Here is a 7,846-nt window from a genome sequence, read left to right as displayed (position 1 = left end):
ATGAGACAGGGCCTTAGGGAACAAGTGTCTACTGAGCCTGTATGGACTAAGATATTTAAAAAAAAGATTTATAATGTGGCAGAAGTAGGGTAGATTTTCACAAGACTAGTAAAAATCATTGCCTGGACACACAAACCGTAGAAAGACATTCAAAAATTCTGAGGAGCGCACTCCAGCTGGTAGCGGGGAGGCTGCAAATCTCCTCACTCCCTGCTGGCTGCAAACCTCCTCCCCACTGTGTACCCATCCACCTGCCCCACAAGTCTGAGTTCACCATCCACACCTGCTGAGGAGGAATCAGTTTAAGTTACATAGATTTCTGCAAGCAGCCTAGTTTAAGTCAGGAGTGAACAGTATACACATTCACCCTTTGGGGGTGGGGTATGCAAGCTTCCTGCACTGGCCAAGGCCTGCAGGTTGGGGCACTTCTATGTGCTTCCCAGTATTCTCTACAGACTCCCCAGGCTGCTGGAGACAAGCTCCTGGGTCACCTTTGATTGGTTGTCAGGCATGGGCAAGCACACCCCTAACCCCCTGCCATCTCATCACAGACCCTTCCCTGCACTCAGCCCTAGGCTTCCAGAAAAGCCCCAGAGCAAGCACCCTCCACCATGAATTGCACATGCCTCTGTGTCCCAGCCTGCCTGCACCCTACCTCTCATCCTTTGACTACAGCTACATTCACTTCCCTTCCCACCTCCCCACCCCACCTGTCTCTGACCTATTGACCAACCCAATTTACATTTTAACTGAGTGGCTTTCTTGCATATGTAGTGGCCTCTGGCTGCTTTACTACTCTATCTAGGAAGAGCACAGACCATCTGCAGACACTTCATCTGCCTGACAAAAGGTAATTGTACCTGCAATCTTGCAAAGAAGAATGTTTCCAACTATCTGAGTTGGTTTAATTAAAGATACCAGGTTTACCCAAAGAACCTTGTCTGCTCACACCCAAGCAGGGAGATCCGGGAGCTGTGGTGTGTCCTGCTTGCTGCCTTGTGCAACTCTTGTTGGAGGTGGCGGGACATCATGTGCAACCACCTGGACATGATGGGGCAACTGCTTCCCATGGGACTCAGCTTCACACCCCAAAGTCAACAGCTGCATGGCCCATGTGGGGACACCTATCTCACCCTGTGCATGCCAAGTATCCTGGACTGGGCCACCAATTTTCACATGACCAATGAGAACAAGGCCACTCAGGACATCATGGAGACTAGGCTGCTTTGGAACCACCTCCAGACTATTAAGCACCAGTTCTGGGCCTGTGCCACCAGCAGTGACTGGTGGGGGTGGATTATCCTGGACACCTAAGACAACAAACAATGGGTCCAGACCCTCTGCATGTGCCGTGCCACCTTTATGGACATTGTTGCTCAGCTGCCCTCCCCCCAGTGCACTCCAGGACATCAGTATACAGCTACCTTTCACTCCAGAGATATAGGTAGCCATTGCTATCACAAAGCTGGCCACCCCCAGCAGTCTCTGCTATGTCACCAAACATTTCAATGTGGGCAAGTCCACAGCTGAGAAGGTTGTCCAAGAGGTATGCATGGTCCTGGCCAAACACTTCATCTATCTCATCAACCCTCAGGAGGTGGTCACCAGTGTGCACTGCATGGGATTCCCCAACTGCATGGTAGCCATGGGCAACACCCATATCACCATCCTCTGCCCTCTCAAGGCTTCCCAGGCACTCATGAACTGCAAGGGTTACTTTTCTATCATCCTGTTAGGCATTTTTGACCACCAGGGCTTCTACACACACATCTGTTCTGGCTGGACAAGCAGAATCAATGATGCCCACATCTTCCACAACTCCCTTCTCCCTTCTTCCTGAGATGATTGGGAATGAGCACTCTACTCCTGGAGTCCTCAATTTCATCATCGGCACCATCATCATCCTTCCCCTCATCATCAGGGACCTGGCTGCCCTGGGTCACAAAACCCTATGTTGGGTAGCTGGACCACTGAAAGGAGCACTTCAACTGAGCAGGTGCCACATCATGGTGGAGTTCCCCTTTGGCTGTGACATCACTGCCACATGTGTTCTCCACAATATCTGTGAGACCAGGGGGGAGGACTTCCATGAAGCCTCAGCAGAGGAGGCACAGCATGCGGACTTGGAATGGCAGCTCATGCATATGTGGTGCAGGGGAAGAGAGCAAGCCCTCACTGATGTTGGGGGCACCAGCCCCACACAATTGCAGGTAGTCTGGATCCACAAATCCTTGACAGACTACCTCCTCACCTTTAAGGAATCAGAGCCCTCCCCAGATGAGTAGGGCTGGAATGCTCTGAGTGCCCATGCCCTGGCACTGGGCCATGGATCTCCTGGCCTGGGCTTTTCTGGCCCTGTGTCCCAGGCAGTGCTGCTCACAGCCCAGGCTGCCTGAATACTTCCCTTTCCCTTCTCCTCCCTCCCACTCCCCTCAGGGGAACACACTGGTATGTGAGGGAATGTGGTGTGAGAAAAGAATGTGCCTCAGTTTGCAAGGTTTTAGCTGCCAAACTTTTCAAAATTTTAATAAAGAAAACCCTTTAAATATTTCCCATGGCAGAACTTGGTCCCTATTCCCATTGATGAAAACCAGCAAAACTTTGGAGGGGGTGGGGTGGGGTGGGGTGGGGTAGGGTTGGGGTGAGGGCAGAGCTGTGGGAGGTTTGTGAAAGGGGTGAAATATTCTGGAAGGGACAATTAGGAAAGGGAAGGGGGAGGTGATTGGGGTCAGGGAGAATGCCAGAGGGGCTGAAATCAACAAGCACAAAAGTCATGAGGTAGTGGGTTTTAGACCTGGTACACTAATTCCTGGACCAGGGAGTCAAGACCAGGAACTTCTCTCTGTAGGAGTTAGACAGGTGGGTGATCCCAGATCCACTGTCCATCTGAGAGAGCTGTGGGGCAGGGGTGGAAGTTGGGGTGGAAGGTGGCTGCTGGGGGGAGCTGTGGGGTGGGAAGCATCACCATAGCAATGGCCATAGCAATGGCCACAGAGTTGTGGTTCTCTCTCATGGGACCCCCAACCTTTCAGCCCTGGATCCCAGCCCTACAAGCCTTGGCCATGCCTGGGACCCATGTTACATAGCAGGACTGAGCATGGAGGCTGCCTATCCCCATCAAGGCCCTTTGGAACTGTCCTGGAACCATTTAGGTGCTTGCATACAAAGAGTGACTGCTAAAGATTATGGGAGGCTGATGGTGCTCTGGGAGTGTGGTGGTGTCCCTGATGCCCCGGAATTGGGGCCCAGGTACCTCAGTCTTGCTTCACTTGCCCACTGCTGCCTACCAGAGTGGGCCCTGCCTTGGACTTTTCTGCTCCCCTGGAACATGGGTCATTGGCTTCCTTGTGTGACTCCTGTCCTGGGTCCTTTTCACATTTTGGTAGATCCTAGGCAGGGCAGAGAGGTGACCACCCCCCTCTCCCCAGCTGGCATCTAGGGGTTCCTCCCTTGGTCCATTCCTGTGGTGTATGGGGAGAGTCCCCAGAGTAGGACATGGCATTCCATGGGGGACTGAACAGCAACCTCTCATGCCACTCTTGACTGGGAAGGCTATGGGCTTTCCATGGGAGGCAAAACTGGTGCCAGTCAGGGGTATCATATATGGACACAAAGTGATCCAGGACCCTGCCCTTAAATTCTGTCTCCTATAGCTGTAACTAAGCCAGCTCCACAATGGCATGGGTTGCCTCCTTGAAACAGCAGGTGTCCATCTTGACCCCTGTTCCTGCATTTCAGAAGCCTTGGTGTCCCCCAGCTTGAGTATGCAGGAATCATATCTGGAGTCTCTCCTAATGCCGGTCTCATAGCTCCTGACACCAAGAGTCAGCTGTGTGCTTCCAGAGCTTGGAGGCAGAGACCAAACCCTGAAGAATCTCCTCCTCAACACCTCACATGAGAAGGGAAGGGTGAGGAAATTGGGATAATTTAGACTGAAGAAGAAAAAACTGAGAGGGTATTTAATAGCAGCCTTCAACAACTTGAAGTGGGGTTACAAAGAGGATGGAGCTAGATTATTCTCCGTGGTGGCAGATGATAGAACAAGGAGCAATGGTCTCATGTTGCAGCAAGGGAAATTTAGGTTAGATATAAAAAAAAACAAACCTTTCTCACTAGGAGGGTAGTAAAGCACTGGGACAGGTTACCCAGAGATGTTGTGGAATCTCTATGCTTAGAGGCTTTTAAGACACAGCTAGACAAAGCCTTGGCTTTGTGGCCTCCTGGCCTTGGGCCAGTATTGCATCCTATGTGCACTATCCTCCTTTGCATATGTGGTGTCTTTGCAGTCAGACAGGGGAGACACAGAGCTTTTGTGTGAAGTTTCAACTATTGCTGATAAAATGAAGTATAAGGGCAGGCGACTGGGACCCTCCCAACACTCATCTGGCCACTCATATGGGGACAGGAAGGTAGCTATGGAGCTGCCTAAGATGAGTCCTGCCATGCCCTGCCCTTGGCTTTCAAACATCATTCTTCTACTCTGAGTACTCTGGGAGAAAGTGGGGTGGGGGTTGCTTTGAATTCAGAGGTTGGGTCAGGGGGCAGTCTGGGACTGGAATGGGACCATGATTGCAGGACAGAGAGTGGAGGTTGCCTTTAGGGGTCAATACAGTGACTGTCTGTGCCATGAGACTGAGAATCACCTGTCACTCATGGATTTTCCACAGGGTTTGGGTCAGAGGTCAAGGAGGAAAGTGCTGGAGTGAAACTTGCAAGCCTCTACAGGTGAACAACTCAAGAGTTACCCTGGCAGCAGGACTAGATTAGCTGAGATAATGGTTCCAACAGAGGACTTATGCCATCACATCTGTACCTGTACCTTCATTGCACTGGGAGTGAGGGAGGGAGAGGGGTTGTTTGGCAAGCAGGATTTTTTTCTTGTTCCTGCTGTACTGAAACTCCAATTGTTCTTATAGATAGCTGCATGTTATCTCCTCTCCCTGACCTCGGTGTCTTCTCTGCCCACCAGGCATTTGGAGCTTCTAATTTTTACACTTTGTCTGCAGAACTCAATAAACTTTTTCAGTGCCTTTCCATGAGTGCAGAGTGGGAATGGAAGATGGTGTTTCAGCACCATTACTTTGGACAGCTGGGAGGAGACTGCTTCTCCCAGTAGCTGAGTATGGCCCTAATAGGGCATGGAGGTATGAATAAGTCATATTTATGTTCCTATAGAATGGAAGATGAGCTGCTAATTACCCAAGACCAGGGGTAGGTGGTTTGATGAATGGCTGCAGTCCAAGACAGAAGGGGGGGAAGGGGTAACTGGTCTGCCCAGTGCCGAGAGACCCCTCTTTCCCCTCTTCCTCTTGAGCAGTCTGGGGTCCTATATTTGAGTAGTCAGCATGAGGCAATTCACTCTCCTTCCATGCCCCTCCATCCCTGCACTTCCCCCCCTCCCCCCACCCAATCCCTTCTGGGCTTCTTAGCCTGAGAGAGGACTGTGACCATGGAGGTGGCCTATAGTGGCTACGGGTCCCCCTACTCCCCTTACCTTCACCCCACTTCCACTCAGGAGCTTTGTGTCCCCCGCCTCCAGCTCCCCCCATTGTCTGGGTCCCTGTCATGGCCAGAAGAGCAGAAGTGAACTATACCATCCTATGCTGCATGATGTCCTTGATCAATGCCTGATTCATCAGGAAAAGTTTGGGAAGGTCTGGCCATGGATTCTGAAGATTGTGCTGCATTAGGGGCCATTGTTCTGGTTGTGGGAGGACTAGGAGGTGCTGGAAGGGGGACAGCAATGTGTGGGAGGAGTGGGAGTGGAACACCCATGGCAGCTGTGTGGGTAATGTTGTCCCAGGGTCCATGCGCTTGGCTGCAGTCCACACGGTTAAGACCAGAGTTTGGGGGTTCTCCTGCAAGGTGCAGGGCATGGACTCAGACTCTAGGTCCTGTGTCTCAATTTCTGTGGCATTTTTGCTTCCCCCCACTCCTGTGCACCATGATCCTTCCTCTCAACCAGGCCCAAAAAGATATCAAACTAGTTCAGGTCCAGTTACAAGTACAACTCAGCTCCCACATCCTATGATGATGTGGGGACCAGCCCCAATGGCCCTCCTTGGGGGGCATTGCCATCAGCTGACTTCTTGCCTTTGGCCTCTAGGAACCTGCTCCTGGGCAACCAGGTGTCCCATTTTCCCAGGGCCTCACTGTACCTCTGCCTCCAGTGAGGTTCCTGTCAATGACTCCTCCCACACCCTGGTGGTGATGTAGGTATGTGGATTCTTGATGGCAGTGAAGAAGTGGGATAGCTCCTCTTAGAAGGCCATGGTCTGCCTCTTAGGTCCAGATTTTTTGTTGGTATCATGCACACACCTATACTGGGTCTTCATCCATTTAGTCTTGGAGCAGCACTGCACCCAGTTCCTGCTATGGCCCCATGCCTGCATCTGCTGGCATGAAGACATCCCTATTCCAGCGGCTTTTGTGGAACCAAGTCCCTTGCATGCGCAGCCTCTGTCAGGTCTTGAGAGAACTCCAGATCAAGCTTTTCCCCTTGGTTCAGTGACCTGTAGTAAATGCCCACAGCTAGGTATCTCTCACCTCCCCCCCTCCGCCTGGATCTTGACCCAGAGGGCTTCAAGCTGCTTATCTTTGGAGCCAATGTCAGCCTCCAGAGAGGTGTACTGCTCCCTCACATAGAGAACTACCCCTCTGCTTTTTCTCCCTACTTGGTCCCTTCTATGTTAGCCTACAGAGAGATGTACTGCTCCCTCACATACAGAACTGTCCCTCTGCCTTTTCTCCTCCTTGGTTCCCATCTATGGCTACACTCCAATCATGCGAGAAGTCCTACCAGGTCTCTGTGATCCTTACCAAGTCATATAGTTTACTACACAGCAGGAGGGCTAGCTCCCTCTGCTTGTTCCCCGTGTTCCTGGCATCGGTGTACAGGCAGCTGAAGACCCCAACTGATACCTTGATTTCCTGAGATGTGGTGAGAGAACCATTCTATTAGCATTTTGAAAAACAGTTATCTCAGTGTCCTCCACGTGGGAGCTTACCTGTGTGGCAGTCCCCAGGCATGTTCCACTTGGAGTTTCCCCATCCCCAAGCAAAGTCAGTTTAAAGCCCTGTCTAGTAGATCAGCCATCCTGGCTGAGAACAGGGACTTACCTCTCCATGTGAAGTGGCTGCCTTCTCATCTGGGGAATCTTCTCTCCCTAAAGTGCATGCTGTGGTTGAAGAAACAGAACTCCTCACAGTAGCACTACTGTCGGAGGCATCTGTTTACTTCTGCCACACAGCTTTCCCTCTTGCATCTGTGACCTGCAATGGAGAGCACAGAAGAAGAAACTACTTGATCCCCCAGACCCTTGATCCCAGCCCAGAGCCCTGTAGTCACTCATGACCCGGTCAGGATTACTCCTGGCCATGTTGTTCCTGCCCACATGGCTGAAGAGCATGGGGTAGTAGTCAGAGGGATGGATGAGTCTGGGAATCCTCTCCACAATCCCCGGATGTGGGCCCCAGGAAGGCAGCAGACCTCTTCAGTCAAGGGGTTCAGATGGCAAATAGGTCCCTCCATGCCTTCCAGGAGAGAGACCCACCACCACCACCACCCAGCATCCCCTCCTAGGGGTGGGAGTACTTACCTCCTGAGTACTTACCTCCTCCTCTGGTGTCTCTGTCAGACTCTCCTCATGCACGATGAGGGGAGCGTACCTGTTATGAAGCATTAGGGGAGGAGTAGCTCTAGCTCTGCATGCTCTGTATCCAAAGACTACTGTCTTCCAGGTAGCTCTGGGAGGGTCTTTGTGGACAGTCTTCTTTATGGCCACCTTCTCCTCCACTTCCTTCTTCTCTACTTCTTTTTTCTGGAGTAGGGCCTGACAGCAGCTGT

This window comes from Alligator sinensis, unplaced genomic scaffold, assembly GCF_000455745.1.
Source record: "Alligator sinensis unplaced genomic scaffold, ASM45574v1 scaffold1071_1, whole genome shotgun sequence".
Taxonomy (NCBI): Eukaryota; Metazoa; Chordata; order Crocodylia; family Alligatoridae; genus Alligator; species Alligator sinensis.
The sequence above is the reverse complement of the archived record's forward strand: the minus strand, read 5'-3'. Positions refer to the sequence as shown.